Genomic DNA, 24116 nt, shown 5'->3' with positions numbered 1-24116 from the left:
CATAGTATATATTTGCTTTGAGTTGTAAGATGCACTAAAAAAAACTCAATTATGTGTATCTTGGAAAATTTTCCCTAAAAGAGACCACCACATTGAAATAATCAGTTGAAAATCATCAGAAGCTATACCCCTTAAATCAGTATTTAATTTATTGAACAACTTTCAAAAATCACAGGCACAATGTACTTATTAAAGAACATAACCATATAAACTGCTTTGGAAATTGTGTATTGACAAGTTCATAATTTCTTACCTCTATATATTTAAATTAAGACTTCAATAAATAAACCAGTAAATGCATTTATTATTAAAAAGAAATTTATTTAAAAATTCAAATCTTAACTTATTAAAAAATATAATAAAAGACTTTTTTGTACTTTAGTATGCAAGAATTAGATTGCTTGACCTCTCTTTTAATGACTTAATTAGCTGTACTAAAGCCCAGCTGGGCCTCTGCTGACAACATAGCTAGATATTTCAATCAAGCAGTGTTATGGAGAATAAGTAATAAATGCTACCTTGTCGCCATACAGTCCCAAACCATAGTGCATGCTGGTAATGCTAAATTTGATCAGTATGCCTCATATTTCAATTAGTCGTGGTCTGAATCACTAAAACTGTGTAATGTGTATGAATTCCTGATATCAGATACAGAGCCACAGGCTCCCACAGTTAGAAGCCATTGAGTTTGCTTTTATTAGCGCCAATTAATGGCAAAAATCTGCATTGCTTTTAAAATTTATAACCTCTATTCCAGCTGCATCCATGGCTCCTGCTATACTGTATACAATCAGATCCATATCACTGTCGCAAGTCAAACAGCTGCAAACTGTATTGTCTGCAGAAGTAAAAAATCCTTTCATACAGAAGCTTTTTTTAACCTCTTAGAAGTTCTTTTCAAAGCCCAGCAGCACCAGTCACTTTGCGACAATGAGCGATTTAATACAGAAAGAGAGAAATCTACACCAAGGTAACCTCTTGGGATGTGCTAGGTTTTCAAACGAAGTGAAACCCTACCACTCCGGCATCGCACAAGGGCAAGCAAAGCCACTTCTCCTGACCAAGGCTAAGAAAATATAAACATATAAAACCTGACCCTCATACCAAGTTAACCCATTGAAGTCTGTACACTGATTAAAACAGAGTGGCATTACACAAGTTTAATATTAACTTACATAAAATTTTGGCATTCAGATTTGAACCTTAGATGTTTCCCTAATAAAACATCTGTGGGGATCATATTCCCCATCAAGAAGCGGTTTGTTACGTGCCTCAAAATTTCTAGCCATTATTTTTAGGAACCAGACTCTTTCTGACACATGATAAGACAGGAAATTTAGAAGTGACCAGATTTAGTAACAAAGCATAATGCATTCTGTATCACTGATGCTTTACTTTCAAGATTATTAAGGGAATAGTTCAGCTTTATGGTATTATATATTTTAAGTTACTTTAGACATGCAATTCTGTGAGCTCTGAAATACTTTGATATCTGACCATGAAAATGTCATTTGGGAGAAATAAAACAGAGTTTTTTCCTTTGGCCTTTTATAAAATACTATTAAATTTTCCAAATACATTATATTGATATATGTGTATATTTATATTTTATGTATTATATATGCTTATACTTGTACATATTTATATAGCCCTATATTTATATAACATAGGGTCATGCAGATAAAAGAATTTACCTGGAAAATGAAGAGCGTGAAAAAGTACTCACCAGCTCTAATACATGGCTATAAAAATGTTGTGCTAGCATAATACAAACTGCTGCCATGGTTAGTTAAAGACAATAAAATCCTATTTTACAAAATTCAACTGCTAGTAACCAGCATTCTTTCTAACTGCTTAAATACTGCAATAAGACTTATAATGCCACTGTGAAATCACAAGCTAGTACTTCAAAGGTGTTGTATCTGTTACAAATTTAATCTTCACTGCTTTGTCACAAATGATTTCATCCCAGCGGCTTGGAGATACAGCATAACAACATTCCTGTTGTCCTAGACAACCTGAACCAAACTGTTAAATACCTGTCTGATGCCCAAGAATGATTATAATAATACTGCCTATGGAATCTCCAACAACCACCTTGAAAATGTGCCATTGGTCTGTTCCAGTTAATAGAAGAGGAAAAGTATGCTTTAAAATGTTAACAAATTGTAGATGTTTTAATGACAGAGACAGAAATTCTGTGCCGTTATTTCATTAATAGCACCGTATTATGTTTATTGTACTTAAAATATTACTCTTCTGGTAAGACTTTATATTAGTACATTTTATAATTATGTAATGTAAGTGAAGATAGATTTGAATCTCATGTGCTTTTTTTCCTACTTAAGAAAATACATTATTTCATTAAGTATTGTGGATCTTAGAAAACTAATATCTGGGGTTTTCTGTCTAAATACTGAATGCTTTTTTCTTTGAGATGACAGGTTCACCGTTTCTGCTTCCTCCCGGGTATACAGGGACACACAGGCTGCAGTAGGAGCACAGGGCACTGGTGTGAACAACTACCAATTTGTGTTTGTGAAGCTGCCCAGGAAAGGAGGACATTGAGATCTCCTTGCATATTGGAGTTTAATTATAAAGCATACGGTTAAATTCGACTCCTCAGAGGGATGATAAAAATTTATACCTCTCAGGTATTATTTTAGGTCTGTCAACTGGCCTCTGGATTTAGTATTCGGATACAGTGTGTCAAAGTGTGTAAATATACAAGTACCTATTCCCCATAATGATAACGTGTTATTGTTGGACCAGACAGCACTTTGTATTCAAAATCTTTTAAAATTGCTAATCCATTGCTCTTCTCATGGAAGGTTCTTAACGACTTCATTTTTCTGTACTATTTAAATAATACTAGAAAGTATTTCTCAATGAATATTTAATTACTGAGTACTATGGTTTAAATCTACCAACCAAGAAAAACAAAACCATAGGGAATTCTACTTATTATACATCTCAAGACACTACTGAGGTGTCTAAAGTTCTAACTAAAGATCATTATTCTCTATGGAATACACATCATCATTACAATGTCTATGTTAAACATGGTATAAATATGACCTGAACGTCTTCAGTGCATTTAACAGCTTCAGTGATAACACAAGGTAATTTCAAAAAAAATGAGAAAAAAAAAGAAAAAAAATGAGAACCCTATTTTGTTTATATTAATGCCTTGCATAAAATACAATATGAATGAATCATTGTTAATACAAATATATGAAAACTAGTGTGCTGGCAAATTAAGCAAAAACAGAATATACTGATTATAAATATTCTATCCTTATTAGGAAAGAATTACATTATGTTGAGCAGAGTTTTTTATTACTATTGATAACACCACTTAAAATGGTTTAATTCCAAACTAAAATTGATGTAAGTTTAAACGTATCGTTTAACTAGCATGGTAGGTACACCATTAAACATATATTAAGTTGCCCATATGCAATTCACACTTGTGACTTTTCTCTGCCATTCATGAATTATGCAATTATCCCTAACTCATGGAAATGAAAGTACATTAACTGCCCACTGTCATGTATTGTCTCTTTCCCTGTCCTTGTGCACACATTTCCACAGTTCATTATTCATGGGTGCATCTATGCAAGTGTAAATGTGCACATATAATATGGAAATAGTCACCCATGGATAAATAGCAACTAGACACTTGTTTTGTGAAGATATATGTACTTCATTCCAAAAAACAAAACTTTACAAGAAACACCTCTACCCTTGTTATGGATGCCACATGGTAAACAAAACGGATGCCATTATTATAAAGCAAATGAGGGGTTTCTTCACACAGGAGAGGCTGAAGATGTTACTTTCTAAACCTGAAACAGAGCCCTTACACCTTTAGCAACTCTTTTTCTAGGTTTTTCTCCCATTAAAACAATTCTTTATTATTGATTGAAATCTCACTGGAACACTATTCTAAAAATACTGTACTTAGTGTTTCTCATTCTTACCTTTCTTCCATCCATGTTAAGATATAATTATAATGACAGCATTTCACTCCTAGAGAAGACAATTATTGGAATAAATAGTTTTGGAGAAATAAACATATGGTGTTTTCTCTGTTGAATGTTATGGTCATGTGGGTTATTCCAAATTCTGAATTGAACATCCTAACAATTTCCCCCATTGGGATATATTCTTCAGGAAGTTTCTCTGATTTTAGTCGAGTTAGCAAGAGTGAGTCCTCATGTGCAATGTTTGTGGTATAGGGAATCAGAAGGATTCCTTCTGATTTACATTATTTCTAACATAAGCAGAATTGTCCCTATTGAAGTAATTCTTTCTAATGAAATAGAATGAATTTTATCAGACACTCAGAATTTTAATTTGTGTGATAAATCTTCTTTAAAATGTTGCTTCAAGCAATAAAGGAAGGATTTCACACTTAGGAAACCAAAGTAGAATATTTTTCCCACAGTATAGATTTTAATTTTATTGCAAATAGTCAAATGTCCATGTCCAGAATTTCTTTAAAAGGTTATTTCAGCAAGACAGCTCATTCAGTGTAAATTATACTTCTCTAAAATTAATTGGAGCATTTTTTGGTAGAAAACAATTATTTTATAATCATTTATATACATCCTTTGTTAAATATTATTTAAAATTAAAATAATATGGACTCATAAATAGATTTTATTGGCATCTTTATTGTATACTAAAGATGAATTAATGTCACACTAGCTATAATATTTTTCTGAAAAAATACAACTTTTATTCACAATCCTAAATGCTTCCCTTTTTGATTTATTTTTCAAAGCAAATTTAACACCAACCATCTTTGTTATGCCTTCATATTTAGAAGAAGTTTTCACAATTTTCACTAAATATTGTTAAACATTTTGTAAGTTAAATTATATTTTAAATTCTGCTGCATTTCTCAATTTACAAATAAATGTCATGATTCAAAATTTTTATAGATATTGATAATATATAAAGATTCCACTAATTTTATTTAGACACAATATGACTGAAAAACTAAAAAGAAAAATGCCAGTAAGTACAAGATCGATTTCAAAATCAGAAAGACAATAAAAATAAACAGGTGAAAATATTCCAAATTTCAAGTTGTATTATTTAGGAAATACTTTTCTCCATAGGAGAAACTTTTCAAAAGGTCTAATTACTGCTAAAGTATAACAGAAATAAAATGTATTAATCTCTAACATGCTATACTTTGTATGCATAAAAGTTGCAATTCACAGAAATACTTTAACAAAGGCAATTAATATACCCAAGAATAATTTAGGATAAGTGGAAGTTTTCATTACTATTCAGTATATTCACTTACATCATAAATAAGGTGTGACCAGTAGAAGGCACTGTTACAATAAATATATACATATAGCTGCTCATTTACTAACTGGTTGGAAATCCTGATGAGAGTTTTACTAACTTTTCACAGCTCAAATCTTCTTTTCATGCAGACATTGTTATAAATTTGTTCTATAAATGTGAGGAAAAAACTCATATAATTCTGTTTGTATAATTTTAATTTGTATGTCAGCCCATTCACAATTTTATTACCCTCATTTTTAACTTACTTAACTCACAAAGGAATTATGTGGTCACACTTACCATTTTTAACACTGCGTTTAAGGAATGTTGCTCTCGAGAGAGAACTCAGACTCTGTTGAAGAGTTAGACATAGATGCATATAGACCTGGTTTGAAAACAAGCTTCTGGTTTCATTCTTATTAACCTTTAGAGGTTTGATTATGATTTGCTAGCACATGCAGGCATGGTCTTTTGATGGAATTGCTTGGATGTATGAAAACATCCCTAATTAAATCTGTGTCAAACATCCTGCTAACAATGTTGTTTAGTTTGTATTCGTATACAAGATCTCTTGAATGCTTCTCCAAGTTTACAAAATCCATGTTAAAGGAGCCAGCATTGCAAAAAAATGTTACGGCATTTGTTTGGATTTTTGTATTTCAGAGTCCTGACTACTTTATCTGAATTACAGATTTAGAGCTTTGTTATGTGTGATAGTTATGATAATATGATCACTAAAGGCACAGAGACAGGGAGACTCAAATCCCTTTGAAAATCCCTTTCTCTATTTCCTACAGCTGCTGCAGGAGTTTAATATCTGATAGAATGATGAAAAAGAACAGGCCGAACTCCAGTTTTAATAAAAATTTTAACAGGTCTACATATAGTTATGAAAAATGTTATTTGCAATGCCAATTTTTAATAAAATTTTCTTAAACCAAAGAAAAACTCCCCAAGGGGAACCTGATATGAATGTGTTTTTCATATGTACTATTTAAGGCTCTTTAAAGGTTATGAAAGTGACTGATAAAATAAGTTCTATTCTATACAATACAAACCTAAATGCACTTGCACTTTTGCATTTTAATCAAATAAATAAGCAAAGCTTTTGTTTTGTATATTGGGTAAGGAACAAAAATGATCATATTGCAGAGTCAGTTTTTATTGTTAGCAATAAAAACATTAAATAGCTGCATTTTTAAACAAATCGAAGCACTGTTAACACACATCAAAGCATTCTATAATCTGTGAAAGTGTGATGCCAAGAAATAATACATTTTCATAAAATTGTTTTGCTCCTTGGACATTTTGAATCTGAGTAATTATATAAGATTTGAAAACATTTATTTCTAAGAGAGAAAATAAATACGTTAAGTATGAAAAGACTAAATTTAATTGAATCCAGGAACTTCAGAACTTCTGAAGAATCTCTTTGTAAAGTAAAAACATACTAAATGGGGAGTCTCATACTCAGCGACCTGGTACACTGCGCTGTGAATACCTGCTCACCAAAATCCAACTACCTAGAAAATAAAGTCGTGAGACAATAAGCCCCTGCCCCTAGAAGTGCTGCTATGTTCACAGAAAATAAAAACAAGGTGTTTATAGGAGCTCAGAAAGAAACTTTACCTTACTGATCTCAACTGCAGCAGCTGTAAAATGGGAAGGCTTTGGAACTTACAATCTGCTAAAATACTAACAACAGATTCGTTTTAATCTTTAAAAAGTGTGGATTGACATTATGACTATTAAAGCCACTGTGTTCTAGTGAGGCACTGAGTTCTCTCACAATCCTGTCCTTGTCATTTTTTCTGAAACTTTGTGAGTACTAAGGAAGACTTTTTAATACCATTCACATGTGTAATATGTTAACCTTTTTTTTAACTTGATAGGCTTTTGAATGAAAACTGGCTATACTAATCCTAGATAACCAGTCTATTCTTTACAGAGGGGCATGTAAAATGTAACTCTAACGTACAGTCTATACTGTATCCCTAAATAAATATTCACTTTTGAAAACATTAAATTTATTATGCACCAAAATGAGGAAAGTAAAACATTATCCACTTTATCATTGAGAATTCTGAGGCTGGAATATTTGAGCCATATTCTAAACATTTTGGCCCTTTATACAATTTATAATAGGAAATTGAAAACTGTTGGTTCATGCCATATTCATAATCCTGTTATATAAGAACACTTTAAATGACTTTCACAATTCTAAAACCAAATCAAAATTGCTGACCTAATTTGTTTTCTTGATATTTCCCCGTATTTTTAGTTAAAAGACATTTTTTGAGTGAGGTGGGGGGCAGTGACCTTAATCAGAGAGATCTGAAGAAAATTGGTAGAATCAAGGTAACAAGAATGAATGAAAGAATAATTTATTGCTGTGACCATTTTCTCCCTTGATTTTTGTATTGGGATTATAGTGTATTATCTCCAACTATATCCTATTTTTCAGGTTCTTGTAGATACCCTTGATATTACACAAATAGGAGAGCAAATTTCTGAAATCATATCTGAAACACAAACACTTGCTTATAAAATTTATGATTGTACACAAAAGATGGGAGAAAACACACATCACGAAAATAATGCTACAGACTAATATCTTGGATTCCCTACTCAAAGTATTTTTATGCCATTTTAAGAAAGACAGTTGGATGTTTCATAAAAGTATTTGCTTCAATTATAAACTAAATTCCAAGATGCTACTTTAAACATGTTTTGATGAATTTCACATTTTAAAATATAATAAGATTTTATAAAATAAAAACTGGACATCTTTTAGTTTTTCCAGGAAACCTCAAAGAACTATATATATATATACACATACACACACACACAAAAGAATATTCTTAGAAAATAAAAAATCATCTTATTTTAAAATATACATTCAAGCCTTTAATGGAAGTTCTAGCAAAAAATGTATTCTAACCACTCCATATGGCCTTCAAGCAACATGGATCTACTGTGTATCAAAATATGTAACTAAATAAGCATATTTCTATTCTCCTGAAACAAGACGTTGATATTATTTAATAAGATTTGACAGGGATTGACATATATACACTAATATGTATGAAATAGATAACTAATAAGAACCTGCTGTATAAATAATAAATAAATTAACTTTTTTAAAAAGATTTAATTTTACTCTCATAGAACAAGGAAGTACATTCTATTACCAAGCCCCCCCAACAAAAAATAAAACTTTAGTCATATACAGATTAATAAAATTATTAACTTTATTTGGATACCATATAGAATTTATGTAATATGTACATTCAATGTTCAATAATTCAGTATCTTAACAAAATTCTGCATTTTTCCTCCAAATTTTACTATAATGTTTAGCTAGTGTACTTTGGGTATCAGGTTCATACAGCTCCTAAATAAAATTGTCTATATGTATGTGAAGAAACAAGATGTGTTCCCTTTTCCTCATAGATACAGTACTTTGTCATTTTAATTTATATTTGTATCTATATAATCCAAAGGATTTAAAAATGAAGCTTTGGGAAAAAATATATAATTACCTGAAAAGTTTAGGTTGCTATTTTTATTATAGAGGAAGTAGACACAGATATTAAATACTATCTAAAATTATTTCATTGCTTAACTTTCATGGTTTCCATAGAAACCACTTCAGGTTTTTCTAAGCCACAGTGGCTCTGACCATTGGTCTTTATAAAAGCTTTCGTACACCAGATTAGTGATTCCCTCCCCACTGAAAACTTGATGGTGAAATAAATTACTCAGGATATATATACCAAGGGCTCAATTTCACAATATTTTTAAGAATATTTATATAAATACAAAGAGACATGAGAAGAGAAGGGAGCAATATATTCCTCAAATATTATGGGTTTTATTTTACTCCAAAAGTAACATTTCTCTATATCTTCACAACAAATTATCATGAATTATAGGAACACATTATTGCATATTAAGCAGTCCTGCTTTGAATTTCCTCACTGGCCTTGATCTGTATGGTCCGAACTGAGAATTCTGTTTTGTTATTAATTATATGTTTCTTACCTCATCAAATATGTTCTTAAATCTTGGTAGAATTTTCTTCAAGACTTTCAAAGAGCAGGAGTACCTGAGAGATCAATTTTCTTTGTTTTCTTATTCTAAAATAATACCTCCAGATAGCCTTGCTGCAAGGAAGCCAGATAACTTGGAAAACAGATAAATTAGGATGTGATTATTCACATCACAAAAGAATTCACAGATGGCTTCCTGTAAATAGAGAGCCCCCTATTTAAGTGTTTGTTCACAGATCATTAGCTACTTGACAAAGAGGCTATGGGGGCAAAAAAATTAGAGCTCACATGATGAGAGACACTGCCAACTGGAGATCAATCAAAAAGGAGGAAAATAAAGCACCCATGGAACCAGCATGTGAAATAGAAAATATGATTTACTTTAAATGCATGTATATACTTCATGCATGTGTTTACTTCCTATGTATACACACACACACACACACAGTATATACGTTTATGTGTACATATTAAATGTGTGTATACATAGTCTCATAGACACACACATGTATGTATATACCTGAAGAGGCAACTTTAACATAGAGTAAGATCACCTACAAACGAGCTGAATCTCTTTAGTTTATTTCAGAGATTTTAAAAGATGCAGTCTTTTAAATGTATATAATGTTAAAGTACTTCCAGTGATAGAATATATGAAATTTGTACTTTTCAGGCTTTATAGTAGAGTAATTGTCACACCTAATTGTCTTGTCCAAAGAGATTGTTTTCTTCTTACCAGAAAAAACTTAGCAAATTCTTACTGTGTACAAGGCATTTTGCTAAACACTAAAGAAAAAGCAAAGCATTAGTCATTATAGAGACAAAATATGTCAGTGTTTTTTTCTAAATGTGGTCGTGAATATATTTAGAGATTTGCTACCAGAAAACATTAAACTATAAGGATTATTTACAAAAATAATATCTTTGTTTTGAGTTTGAAGATCATAAACAGGTCCTAAACCAGTAAAGGGATGTCCTTATCAATCAAGAGAGTAAATGTAAAAAGACTTGTAGAAAGCTTTGTCTTCAGTTGAAGTTCCTTCTCTTATTACATTTTGCAAGAAAAGTACATATTTGGAAGAGAAGAATAAAAATGAAAATATCTAAATTTGTACTAAAAATCATCTTGGTTTATTGTCAAGGCAAGCATTGTCTTTCATTTATTAACTGTTAATGACAATCTCTTGAGGATTATCAAATAAAAATTAAAATGTTACTGAAAGATTAATAGCAAATAAGTTTCAAAGTTTAGGTTTCCTTAGGTTCATTTACCATAAGAAATACAAGTCCTAAGATGTGAATTTTTGCAGTGATTGAGACCTTGATCAGCTATCCTCAATCTTCAGTTCAATACAATTCCAGAGTATATATTGATGGTTTTCTGCATGCGTAATACTGGGCCAGACAGTTGGTCAATAAAATGTATACAGACTGTGCTTTCTAGGATTTTACCCATATTAGCTTATATTTTACCCTGTCTGATATTTTTTCACTCTCTAAATCGTATCCTGATAACAAACTTAGGAACATTTTTAGATTTGCAAAATAAGTTCCAAAACTCTTAGTGCTTTATTTTTATAACAAACTTTGATCTTAACACCCAAGTTTTATTTAAGACTCTTAAACCAGTCTAGCTAAAATAGAAAAAAAGCAAACTTTTAATGCACCATTAGTTTTAAAGTATTTTAAATCAATTTTCCATCGATGTTCTAGAAATAAATTCAAATTGCTGACGTATCTTATTTAGAAGAAAAAAAATCATATACAGCATAGAAGAGAGTTACCCCTTCAAGTTTCAAGTGAGTAACTGGACTTTTAAAAAAATTGCTTTGAAGTCAAAGTCGTGATACTTCATTTGGATTTGGGGAGGAGGGGTTAAAGGATAAAGCAAAGTTGTGCAGGAAAAGTGTAAAAGGGAGAAAAGAAAAACAAGTTTCTTATTACAACTAAATAAGTTCAGATAAAAAAGAGAGATGAATTTGCCACTAAATACTCCATCAAAGAATAAAACCATAGAAAGACAATATAAGACAAACACACATATTAAATGTGGAACAGGGCCTCCCTGGTGGCGCAAGTGGTTGAGAGTCCGCCTGCCGATGCAGGGGATACGGGTTCGTGCCCCGGTCTGGGAGGATCCCATATGCCGCGGAGCGGCTGGGCCCGTGAGCCATGGCCGCTGAGCCTGCGCGTCCGGAGCCTGCGCGTCCGGAGCCTGTGCTCCGCAGCGGGGGAGGCCACAACAGTGAGGGGCCCGCATACCGAAAAAAAAAAAAAAAAAAAAAAAAATGTGGAACACTTTAAAGCCAGAAAACAATTCATAACATTCTTAATCTTTCTTGCTTGTCTTTTAGAGTAGTTTCCTTTCTTTAAACACCATTCTATCTCAACTTTCATCACAATCCCAGCATTCCATACAAGTAACAATGTGTATCACTAAATTCAAGATATACATTGTAGGGCTTCCCTGGTGGCGCAGTGGTTGGGAGTCCACCTGCCGATGCAGGGGACGCAGGTTCGTGCCCCAGTCTGGGAGGATCCCACATGTCGCAGAGCGGCTCGCCCGAGCCTGCGCGTCCGGAGCCTGTGCTCCACAACGGGAGAGGCCACAACAGTGAGAGGCCTGCATACCGCAAAAAAAAAAAAAAAAAAATTGTATGTTTAGCTACTAAGAAACCACAAACTCTGTAAATCATATAAATATTAAAATTTTAGATTTTTTAACATTGTCAATCAACTATGTTCCAATATAAAATAAATTTTTTTAAAACTGCGATTTTTGAATGAAATTTTATTTTAGATGTTAATTTCACAGTAAAAAAAATCATGTTTTAGGCACATAAATCAACAGTATATTGCATCTAAATACATTTGTTACTTCTCCTAGTACCCAGGCATACACATGGAGAGTATTGATATATCTTGAATATTGGGAAAGCACGTAAATTGGGATGACAAGTACAATTTAAAAAAAAAATTGACCAACTCATAGATGGTCACACAAGGATTTACCTTTTTAAGACATGGGTAGCTAGTCTGGTTAGATTTCATGTGAGATAAAAATAAACAGTTTAGAACTCATTTAAAAAAATAAGCAACATGGGGTTTCCCTGGTGGCGCAGTGGTTGAGAGTCTGCCTGCCAATGCAGGGGACACGGGTTCGTGCCCCTGTCTGGGAAGGTCCCACATGCCGCGGAGCGGCTGGGGCCGTAAGCCATGGCCACTGAGCCTGTGCGTCCGGAGCCTGTGCTTCGCAGCGGGAGAGGCCACAACAGTGAGAGGCCCGTGTACAGAAAAAAAAAAAAAAAAAAAAGCAATGTATCAGGGGACACAGACTATTTTGGCCCCCTTTGGTTTTGCTGTTTGTTTTAGTATATATTTGCAATGACTGCTTTACACAATACAGCATTCTAGAATCTCACAATCAATACTGAAGGTCTGGGTTCTCCTGAGAGCTTTATTCCTGGGAAGGCTCTGAACTTCATTAAGTGGGTACATGTACCAGTGGGAAGAGAGAATTTCCCAGGATCTGCAAGCTCATATCTCCATGCTCTCCTGCTAGAGCCTGCAAATGCTGAATATTTTTGGTGGTAGCTCAAAGCTACTAAAATAATTTGGTAAAGAAGTTATTTATTCTTGGACATATTGGCTCTTTTTTAAAAGAGCATCTCTAAAGATGTAAAGAATTTTATTTAATTTGTTAATTTGATGATTAAAAAATACTGATTTCCAATACATAGTACTCTGTTTAAGAGAATTTAAAATTGATATTTTGAAAAGATAACATTATTTACAAAAACAAAAGCATTTCAAACAGTTTAAAATTATGCAATGCATATGTTTGAAATAGGACTCATTAAAAAAGAGCATAAAGTAAAATATTTTCAAATAAATTATGAAAATTTTAAAAATTAACAAGACATGACTTTATAAATGTCTATTTCTCTGAAAAATTATTTCCAACAGACTTGTTTGAATCAGCTTCAGGTTATTCATTAAATTGTACAAAATAAATCATGCTATTAAGTGTACTTCTTTTTATGTTCCTAGCTGAGGATCAACTTCAAAAAGTGATAATACATCATTTATTAACAGAGGAAAGTATTTGTTATTTAGGTACCAGTCTTGGTCTGTGTGACATTAGAACAGTTGAGTTTTGTTCTAAACCATTCTTTAAAAGAAATATTGGCTATGTTATAATTTGTGTGCCTCTGAATAGTTGACAAAAGCAGTGAGAAACTGAGTGTCAACTTAGCGACAATTAATATCAGCGATATGACAGGTTTTTCTAAAGAATACTTTACATTTCTATCCTTTAAAATATGCCTTTTTCTTGTCTATTCAGTACAAGCAAAGAGAGGAAGATGCATTTTATGTAAGAAAATAAATGGTGGCATAATTTGTTTTATAATCAATATATCAAGAATCAAAAAAAAAAGAGAGAGAATTTCCTGGTGGTCCAGTGTTTAGGACTCCATCCTTTCACTGCTGAGGGCTCAGGTTTGATCCCTGGTTGAGGGAACTAGGATCCTGTAGGCTGCGCAGCCAGGAAAAAAAATGGAATCAGATGAATATTGATATTTATTTTGAAAAAATAGCCAAAAAATTGTAGATGATTACTTCAATTAACTTCAGAAATTAAGATTTAGGAAAACTTTCCAGAGGATGTTATTCCTGATTTAAAGATAAAATTCCATCATGCCAAAAATGATGGTAATAAATATCTCTAAAGTTTACCTAATAAATCGTTAGTTTTTAAACCTGGTGATAATATACTTACTTTAAGGAGTAAAGGAAATATTCGATAAACTAAGAAATTTATATAACATCATCATGATTTAACTCTTTCCTAATAATAATACCTGTATTTATTCCAATATATCCAATATTTAGATGAAAATACCTTCGTAGATATTTTGAATATTGAACTTTGGATCCTCCTTAGGAAAACGTCTGCAATGCAACTTAAGTAACTATTCAGGATCTGAGAAAATTTGTCCTTACTAATCATTAAGGACATGCTGATGTCAACTGTTTCAATATTTCAACAGTTGTCAGAAAAATAAGTTTATATTTAAAACAATGGCTGGAATGGAAAGGTCTAGATATTTAAGTCTTCAAAATTACTGCAATTCCATGTGTAAAATTAAAATGTCTTTTCAGAAAATGAGGCACTGAGAGAGGTGTTTGGTAAGCCAAGTCAGGATCAAATAGAAGAAACCACAATATTCAATGTGAATGAGCTTTGTTATTAAACATAGTGTGATTTTTTTCCCCTGTGTACAGGGATGTGGAAACGTAACTGCAACAAGCCCTGCAACACTATGTATCAACAGGAGGCAGAATCATTCCAATCAAAGCAGAATTAAAAGATGAGCTTTTGAAGTTTGATTGATGGATGGATTAGATAGAAGATAGATAGATAGATGATGGATGGATAGATAGATAGATAATGAAAATATGTTTAGGGTTCTCTAACATGTCAAGCCATTGTGTTCTTCTTTTTGATTGCCTTTATTTTCTTTCTCTTCTCGTGGAACTATCATCTCCTCCATCACACCTTCTTTCCAAGAGTTTTACCAATAGGGGAAGAGAAGAAACTGGGCCAAATCTAGATATAGGTGTCTGAAACAATGGACCGCTGCCTAATACTTGAAACCAAAGGAAGAGATATGTTTTTTTGTAGGAGATCTCAATGAGATTTAAGCCGTGACTAAAGCTACAACTATCACAAATAGTTGTTGGCTCACAGAATTTTCACCTTTAACCTAATTAATATAGAATCCTCCCACAAACTTATTTGTTCTTTCATGCATCTCAACTCTAAAGAATAGTAGTACTTCATGTAGATTATAAATGTTTTATGGAACTGAATCTTGACAAACTACTTAGAAAATTACTTTTAAAATTTCACCAACCATTTTTTTTTAATCCCAACTCTCAAATATGGGAAAAAAACTTGAAATATATTATGTATTGGTACATTAATACTTTGAATCTAGTTTATCTTTTTTCATTGGCTTTTCTCATAGACCTGCTAAGGCCTTGAGAAAACAAATGCTATTGTCATAGAAAGGCCAGTTGACTGACCTATACAAATTCATTTTATAGCATTAATTTTTTTCATGAAGATCATCACCATAATTTGAAACTGAATATTGCCTTGGGGAAATGTCTTCAGAGACATGCTTACAACAAATATTCCTGAACATTATATTCTAATGTTTAAGAAAGAGAAATAATATGAAAGGTAAAACATCAATCAGCAAGTTACGTTTTTGCTTTTTCATCTTGAAATAAATGAACCAATTAGAACTAAAAGTCAACAGGCAAATTATGATGCCAACAGATTCTGTTAAGAAGTTTATGAAACTCAAAATCTCTCAGCTTTACTTTGTTAAATACACAAACACTGGATTACTGTGAAGGAAAAATATGTGCTACGAGAAATTAAGGTTGGCCATACAAAATGGTAAAATATTTACACAAATCATATCCTCATTTTGTGTGTGCTTTTATTGTAAGATGATGATAATTCTTTTGCCAATATTTTTTTCTGAACATTTAAGATTAAGAAACATTTGGATTAGTTGATGAATATCTTTTTACATAGTGCCATGAAAAATGATTAGAATTAGTACAAAATTTATATCAGGAAATTTATATGCCCTATAATGTGAAACTAAATTACTTTTCCTTTGTGTACCAAAATGGAAGATTATAGACATGAACCTACCACCAAGCATCAGTTGATTTTGAAAAAGTGAGTATATGATATAAGTTAGATATAATAATTTTAATTATAATACATTTTGGATTATATGTTTTATACACCTATATAAAATATAATGACACACTAAGATGAATCTCAGGTATTCTTCTTAAGACACAAGTCAAAAAACATATACAGAATATTTATATTATCTGTTAGTCTCTATATAGAGACTACTTCATATATGCATAGCTTGGGGTTACAGATATCCTTTTCTCTTGCTTCTCTAACCTCCCAAGGAAGCATCCAAGGACTTACAAATTATATAAGTAGTGTTTCATAGTGCATACTTTATCCTGTTTTAGCAATAAGTTTCTACAAATAGATAATATATAGGATCAAAAAAATGCTAACGTAAGAACACATTTAAAATATACTCATATAATGAATGGTAGAGTCAAAATTGAGTGTGCGCTTACATGTCTTAAGTCTTTCATATCACATAACCTGATAGCATTATTTGTTTGCATGGTTCATAGTTCCATATATTTAAAAATACTGTGAATCAAATTATTTCTTGAAAAGGAACTGTGTAGAGACCTTGACTGCCTTGGTTAGCCAAAAGGTATTAGTCATAATTACCCATCTGCACATCATAAGTAGCAAAAAATTTATTAATAAAAAATTTTCAAAAGCAATGTCCCCTATATTTCAGTAACAGTTATGATTAATATTCATTTCAGAAATTTTTTATTTGAAAAATAGCATTTTTGTCATTGTAAATGTATTTAATAAAATGTTCAAGTATTTATCACATATATATAACTTTGTGCAATATTTTCCTTCAGAAAAGGGATCCATGGTTTTCTTTTGTGTCACTAAAAGTCATTATAATTTAATCTTATCTTCAGAGTCTGACTGTATTACAGTGGCATTGAACTTGAACTAATGCTTGATGAATCACCACTATATGCCACTTTTCATCTTCAAAGCTCCTTATAAAAATTAATTAATGGTAGCCAATTACATTTCTAGGGAAGAAAAAGATATACTTAAATGGTATCTATATGAAAAGTATCCAGTATATTTATAGAATAAGTGCTATACCATTTAAACCGAGCCCCAAGACCCTGGAAGTCATTCACCTTTGGTACGCCATAAATAGCAGTATTTATTTATTACAGCTTAAAGAAACTTAGAGGTCATCTACCCCAACTCATCTTTACATTTTCCAGATGAAGAAAATGAGAGCCTAAAAGATAAAGGACTGACCCAAGATAACACAGTGAATTGGTAACAAAGCAAAATTGTTTTACTAGTAATAAATTATTGCTAATAATTATTGAAATCTGACAATGTGCCAAGCACGATATCAAGCACATTACCTGGTTATTATGTATCATCCTCCAAACACCTTATGGTAATAAAATTATCCCACTTATTATTCCCTATTATTTTAAAACAGAAAATTATTAAAGTATGAGGATAAGAACTGAAATATTGTAGAAGTTTTCTTCAACACAAATAATAATCTAATAATAAGAAAACATGTAGCCATTTTTTACTTTATAAATATGTTTTTTTGCCTCTGTTCCTATTCAATTACTTAACTAAAATCTAGAATATTCAATTTAGAATAACATTCTGAGAGAGGGTATTTCTTACATATATTTTTTAACCATGAAAATTAGTTTTTTTAATTATAATTTTCCATTTCATTGCAAAGAAAAATGTTTCTCTAAACAATAATCATTAAATCTATAGTAATGCAGGTGTCTCTTACTAACTTTAATACTTAAACAAAGAAATTGATGAGGCAGTAATACTCAAGTAGTTTTAAACTTTTTCCAGAGGACTGTCAAGCTTCAAGGAATCTCTTTGCTTTCTGCTCATGACCATTTTCTTCTTGCCATCAACAAAACAGTATTCATAATCATTTTAATTTTGTTCAGTGAAAATAAATCCCTTGCACATAAATGTTTATTTTCTTTATTCTATTTTGGACTGCAGATATTTCTTGCCATCAAAGTAGTTTTCACCAAAGGTAAATAATAGAAGCTTTAGGGTTTTTGGTGCTAAAAATTCCTAAACCCAACAGATACTCCTATAGACAGATTTGCTGAGCTTTTCTTGCTTTTGAATGAACCTATAACGGGATACAACAGAATTCAGTATAGAAAAGGTTATGTCAGCAGAAAGTGACATAAATATCTTTATCCCTTAAAGAATAGGCTATGCTACAAAAACCTGTCATAATATTTAAAATTTTTTTTTATTGAAGTATAGTTGATTTACAATGTCATGTTAGTTTCTGGTATATAACATAGATTCAGTTATACACAGACACACACACACACACATACATATATATATGGCTATTCTCTTTCAGATTATTTTCCTTTATGTGCTATTACAAAATATTGTGTATAGTTCTCTGTGCTCTACAGTAGGTACTTGTTAGTTATCTATTTTATATATAGTAGTGTGTATATGTTGATCCCAACCTCCTAACCAAGAAAATATCTGCAGTCCATTTAATGATATTAATAATAACTCTCATCAATAATTCCAGAAATACAAAATCCTCCTGAAATAAGACAAACGATATGTTAAAAGAAAGTATAAGGAAGTAATTACCCATAGGCTGGCAAATTACTGCCTTGATAGTATTCATATGGTCTCTCTACAGAATCAATATAGTCAAAATTATTAAACATAAATAATTGAATTTATCTAATAAAACCTATTTTATTGGGCCTCCCTGGTGGCGCAAGTGGTTGAGAGTCCGCCTGCCGATGCAGGGGATACGGGTTCGTGCCCCGGTCTGGGAGGATCCCATATGCCGCGGAGCGGCTGGGCCCGTGAGCCATGGCCGCTGAGCCTGCGCATCCGGAGCCTGCGCGTCCGGAGCCTGTGCTCCGCAACGGGGGAGGCCACAACAGTGAGAGGCCCGCATACCGCAAAAAAAAAAAAAAAAAAAAAACCTATTTTATTTATGGTGAATGAATATTTTTCTTCATTTTTCAAACAGTTCTGTTTTTTTCCGTTGAACTCTTCCCCTTACCAATAGTTGTGGAAAATAGTTCTTTCATACCAAGGACTATGCATATATTTTAGGCCTAAAACTTCATTTATATGTTTTTTTTTCTGAAATTACAAATCAGCATAAAGAAATTAACTACTGACTTTGAGAACCACATGATGTTTACATTGATATGAACTACATTATTATGGAATATGCAAAATAAAATTTAGAAGTCCCCGTATATGAAACCATTCTTTGAAGCCCAACAACAAAACTAATTTAAAGCAACCATAATAGAGAGTATTTTTAAACAAACCCTTTTATAGTACATGAAACTCATTCAGATCGTTTTCTTGTTATTCAGTTTTATTATTTATTTCATAATTTCAAACCCATTTCATAAATACATGTTACATTTTTAGAAATGATATCTAACTAATCCTAAAGTTTCCTCCTTTCTTTTTCTTTCTTTCTTTCTTTCTCTTCTCTTTTTATTTTGGTAAAAGAAAAAAAAGAAAAATGCTCTTAATTGTTTTCCTAAATAATTAGGTCATTTCTCACCTTTGCATGGATTCTGACCAAATTACCTCTTGGTCACCATCTATTTAGAATATAACTTACCATGAGATAAACTTCTTAACTACATTAACACCAGGTCAGTGGAAACAGCTACAAAAACAATCTGAAATCTGAAATTTTTTTCTAAGCCCTCTTTATATAAGTCTAAATATTTTTTAATATATGTTTAATGATGCAAAGTGATGACTAAACTTTCTCTGAGTCAAGAAGAAAGAGTAATTATCAGTGGTCCATTTTATAATGAGTACTTTATTTCAAAGCTCTAAGATTTACCTGAAGGCATTAAAGGAAAGAAAAAAGGAAGTCATAACTGTAACTATGGTGAATTAGATGCCAAGCACGGAGACAAGTCTTTCTATAGTATTATATTTAGTCCATGTTGTGGTAGATCATGACATTGGTCCCAAGCATAGCTCCCCTCTTCCCTGTAAGAAGATTATACACTCTAGTCTATTGCCATGTGACTTAAAGTGTCTTCTTGCAAAAGGGGTTCACTTTCTTCTCCCACTGACATCAAGTTTGGCCATGTGACTTGCTCTGGCCAGTAACGTGAACAGTGTGGTAGGGTGTGGGCTCTAAGCAGAAGTTTACTAAGTATTGTATTTTTCTGCCAGCTCTCTCTCTTTCCCTCTGCCATGAAATCATGTCCCACATAGGAGCAGCTCCTTGAGTCTAGCCTCCAGAATGAGAAAATACAAAAGTCAACATGTAAAGTGAACTAGAAGTAAACCTCTACTGTAAGTCATTCAGATTTGAGGATTCTTTCTTACTAAAACATAACCTCAGAAAAGCTGATCAATATGTATGCTGTATAAGATTAGTGACACTATATCACATTATAGGGAAGGAAACTGAGGCTCAGGGAGGTTAAGCAATTTGTTCCTAAAAATCTGAGGTTCAGAGTTTGCAAATAAAAATTCCTTTGAGAGACAGCATCTGTGCCTTGGTTTTCTCATCTGACAAAAAGGAATTCTTATCTCTTAGAGTTAAATGTAGAGTTGTTTTGGGGATTCAATAAGTTAATACATGTAAAATACTCAGAATAGTATCTAGCAATTAATATTAATCATTGTTTTCATTATTATTGCTAGTTCTAGGGTTTTATTTTCTTTCAAAAATCTAATTGAATATATAAGCACTATTGTATTATAAAACTGTTCTGGTGACTTATGTAAACTAATTTTTTAAAATTTTATTGAAGTATAGTTGATTTACAATGTTGTGTTAATTTCTACTGTACAGCAAAGTGACTCAGTTATACATATATATATTCTTTTTCATATTCTTTTCCATTATGGTTTATCACAGGATATTGAATATAGTTCCCTGTGCTATACAATAGGACCTTGTTGTTTATCCATCCTATATATAATAGTTTGCCTCTTCCAATGCCAAATTCCCAATCCTTCCCTCCCCTACCACCCTCCCCCTTGGCAACCACAAGTCTGTTCTCTATATCTGTGAGTTTGTTTTTGTTTCATAGATATGTTGATTTGTGTCATATTTTAGATTCCACATATAAGTGATATCATATGGTATTTGTCTTTCTCTTTCTGACTTACTTCGCATAGTATGATAATCTCTAGGCCCATCCATGTTGTTGCATGTAAACTAATTTTTTTAAAGGACAATGACCGTTGCCATGAAAAATTTACAAATACTATTATGAATATATCAAAAACCTGCAAATAATATTCTTGAAGAATCTAGACCAATCACTGTAGTTAATCAGATGATAGGAAGTTATATGTGCAAAGAACCAGTCAAGAATCTCCAGATCAGTGCTAAGAGAACTTTCTATATACTAGAAATGTTCTGTATCTGTACTAACCAACCCATAGTCACTAGCTACATGTGGCTATTAACTACTTGAAATGTGCCTAGTGAAGCAGAAGAACTGATTTTTAAGTTTTTTTCAGTTTTAATCGTTTGCATTTATATAGTCACATGTAGCTCGTGGCTATCATATTGGAGAGCTCAACTCTAGACTCTAGACTACATATTGGAAATCTTGAGAGCAATGAAGTACTCTAATATTCACATTAAGGCAAGGGAATCTTCTTCCCAATAAATAAGAAAGTTTGAGGAGGACAAAGTCTAAGCAATAGAATGCTTAGGTGATTGTTATTCTGAATAACCTAAAGGACCATTTGTACATTATAATGAATTTATCATAGACTGGTATTCTGTATGCTGTCAATAGCAATTAAACCAATAAATTAAGGGGATTAAATAAGTTAATATATGTAAAATACTCAGAACAGTACCTAGCAATACATAAATCACATGATGGCACTGTTTTCATAAAGCAAAGTTCCTTAGGGGAGCAAAAAACCTTTATGATAACATAACAACAGACCTCCTGGAGCTAGGAATTCCAGTTTCAAAGCCTGGTTAATGAAAAGCAACACTGTTTTAAACATCATCTCCAGGGATACCATCCTAGCTCAAAACATAATCAGTTCTCAACTGGACCATTTCAGTAGCCTGAAAATTGGTGTCTTGGTTTCTGCTCTTATCCCATCCCTTCCATACTCAACATTGCTACCTGTCAGATTAAGAAGTTCAAATCACAAACCTTATCATGTCATACTCTGCTTGAAACCCATCAATGTCTTATCATTACTGTTAGAAGAAAATCCAGTATTTACTATGACCTATCAATTCCATGTGATCTAGTTTTGTCTCAGAGCATACCCTCATCTGATGCCCCTCTCTTCCTTCATTCACAACTTTCTATGTATGCTATACAAGATTAGTGACATTATACTCATATTATAGGGAAGGAAACTGAGGCTCAGTTCAATGAGACATCAAATTCTTTCCTTCCTCAGGGCCTTTACACTTGCTGCCCCTTCTTCCTAGGATACTCTTTTCACCCCTTTTCTCTTCTGTTGGTTTAGTTAGCTTCTACTTATCCTTTATGCTCAGCTTACACATCCTGCCATAGAGAGGTGTTCCTTGATCACCACTTTCTTATTTCTCTTTCAACACCCTGCACATTTCCCATGTGTCCCTTAAACCAAATAGTGATTTTGTGTTCATTTGCATAACTTCTCTCTCTCACACTACACTCTATGCTCAATGAAAGTAGGAAGTATATCTGCTTTATATCTGCTTTGTTAATCACTTCATTTTCAGCACTTGGCACACTCAATAAATATGTATTGAATGACTGAATGAATGAACTCCCTGTTGTCTTGACTACATCTTGTTTCTCTAATGTACCTATCACCACCACCCCTGACATCCCAAATCTTTCTCTCTACACTGGTTTTTCCCTCAGCTTTCAAGCATGCAGTTTCTACCATTTGGATCAGCCTTTTACTGTAGTCCACCTCCTGTCATTAGTACAGTCTACCTCCTGTTAGGATGCTACTCCTTTGTTTTCATAGCCATGTTTCTATAACCAAATGACAATTTTCCAAAGTTTCTATTTCTTCTCCATCCATTCACAACTTGCTCCTTTAAGCTTTGCTTTCTTCCCCATAATATATAAAAATTACAATCTCAAATTTTAACAATTTCCTATACTTGCCAAATCAAATAGCTTTTTCCATAATGGAAATCATGCAGAATCTCACCATATTAGGAATCAACAGTCTCCATTTTTTTCTATTTACTTTCAGTTCTTATATATACATTCATATCATTGTAAATAATGGTGAGTTTTTATACTCTAGTATCAAAAGTTGCTACATTATCACTGTCACTTTTATATACAAGGATACCAATTTTCCTGATGTGTTGATGTGCTATTCTCCTATAATTAGACATATGAGTTTTCACTTTCTCATTATTTAAAAAATTGGGGAAGAATATCTTCATCAACTTAATATATACATTTTTAAGATTCTATCCTTAAAATAAATTTCAAGAGTATGAATCAGGTCAAAGGATACAACTATATGTATTATTCTTGAAATGTACTGTCAGATTGCCTTATAAAATATACTATCAGTTTTCACTGCAAACCATTAAAATATGGACAAACTAGCTTCACCATATTTTTCCAGTGAGCTTTCCTCAGTCCTAAATCTTCTTGAGCTCTGTATTGATTCCTTTTGTCTTCCCACTTGGAAAACTCCTCCTCATTTCACACTATGTCGTCATGTTTCTTTCTCAGTTTCCTTCACTTCCTCTACCACGGTCCTCTCTTCTCCCCATCCTTACATCTATTCTTACCCATCTCCCTATAGACTCTCTTCTCCTACCTGCATCTTCACTTACGGCCTCAAATATTTATCATTGAGGTGGACCTTGGGAGGTATGAAAAAACTGTTTTGCTTTGTTTTGGTTGTTTGCTTGCTTTAAGTGCCTACAGGGACAGCTTAAGTGTTTAAAAACTTAATTTAAAATTAATTGGGGTGAATTGTACCTAGAGGTAAAACTAGGGATGCTAAATATAAGAAAAGGTAGAGTTAATAAAATAATATCATCT

Source organism: Mesoplodon densirostris, chromosome 1 (assembly GCF_025265405.1).
Source record: "Mesoplodon densirostris isolate mMesDen1 chromosome 1, mMesDen1 primary haplotype, whole genome shotgun sequence".
NCBI lineage: Eukaryota > Metazoa > Chordata > Mammalia > Artiodactyla > Ziphiidae > Mesoplodon > Mesoplodon densirostris.
The sequence above is the reverse complement of the archived record's forward strand: the minus strand, read 5'-3'. Positions refer to the sequence as shown.